The following is a 1,824-nucleotide window of genomic DNA, read 5'->3' on the forward strand; positions in this document are numbered from 1 at the left end:
TATGAATGTAGGGTTAATTAAAGAAATAAATAATAATAAATGTAAATGTGTAATATATTCCCAAGAGCTCATGACCATTTGTCCCGAGAAAATGCGGTCAATAATAAAAGATATTAACAAATTAATAAGAACAGATCATATGAACAAGGAAGAAAAACATAAAATTATAAACTTAATTAAACAATATCCAGAAATAATAAAAAAAAGAAAATGATAAATTAACAGCATCAAATATTTTAAAACATAAAATTAACACTAAAGACGATATCCTTGTATACACTAAAAGTTACAGATACCCTATAGCATTTAGAAAAGATGTAGAAATAGAAATCGATAAATTATTAAAAAACAAAATTATTCAACCTTCAAATTCACCGTATAATTCACCAATCTGGGTAGTACCAAAAAAACTGGATGCATCAGGAAAAAGAAAAATCAGAGTAGTTATAGATTACAGAAAATTAAACGAAAAAACTATAGAGGATAAGTATCCACTTCCCAATATTGAAGATCTTTTCGGCAAAATAGGACGCGCAACATATTTTTCAACAATAGATTTAGCATCAGGTTTTCATCAAATTGAAATGGAATCGGAATCCATTCCAAAAACAGCCTTTTCTACTGAAAACGGACATTACGAATTTTTAAGAATGCCATTCGGACTTAAGAACGCACCCCCAACTTTCCAAAGAGCTATGAATTTAATTTTTGCAAAAATGCAAAACGTTTTAGTATATATGGATGACATTCATTTTTTCAGATAACTTAGAAGAACATTTAAAACATCTAAAGGCCCCATTTGATAAATTAAAAGAACACAATCTCAAAATTCAACTTGACAAAACAAAATTTTTTAAAAAGGAATTACTATATTTAGAACACGTGATTTCAGAAAAAGGTATCAAACCAAATCCATTAAAAATAGAAGTAATAAAAAAATTTCTTGTACCGAAAACACAGAAAGAAGTAAAACAATTCTTAGGACTAACCGGATATTACCGCAAAATGATTAAAAATTATGCTAAAATCGTGAAACCACTAACTAACGCTTTGTGAAAAGACACCAAAATTAATATTAATAACAATGAATATCTAAACGCTTTTGAAACACTAAAAACACTTTTAATAAATGAACCAATATTGCAACTTCCTGACTTTAATAAACAATTTATTTTAACCACGGACGCATCAAATTTCGCTTTAGGAGCGGTTTTATCTCAAAATTTCAACAATAAGGACTTACCCATAGCTTATGCCTCTCGAACATTAAATAAACATGAAGAAAATTTATCTACAATAGAAAAAGAATTATTAGCCATAGTATGACAACATTTTAGACCTGGGCTTGCAAACATTTTAGACCTTACTTATACGGAACAAAATTTCTCATACAGACTGACCACAAACCCCTGCAATGGTTACATAATATTAAAGAACCAAATTCAAAATTATTACGATGGAAATGTTTACTATCCGATTTTGATTTTGAAATAAAATATGTAAAAGGGAAAACTAATACTGTAGCTGACACATTATCAAGAATACAACCTTTGAATGCAATCGACAAAGTTAATCCTGACGAAATTTTAAATGAATTATTTCAACAATATCCCCCTCAAAATGAAAATGACGATAGGGAAAGTATAATGACAATACACTCACAAGACAGCTCAAATGAACAAGTAACAAGAGCAGACGAAGATAAAATTATAAACATTGAACAAAATCAAATTATTTTAGAACGCGGAAATAAATCACCTTCAACACAAAAATTATTCGGAAAAACTCGCTTAACATTTTATGTTCCAAACTCATCAAATATTC

Source organism: Halyomorpha halys, unplaced genomic scaffold (assembly GCF_000696795.3).
Source record: "Halyomorpha halys isolate HHAL.00 unplaced genomic scaffold, Hhal_1.1 Scaffold348.1, whole genome shotgun sequence".
NCBI classification, from domain to species: domain Eukaryota; kingdom Metazoa; phylum Arthropoda; class Insecta; order Hemiptera; family Pentatomidae; genus Halyomorpha; species Halyomorpha halys.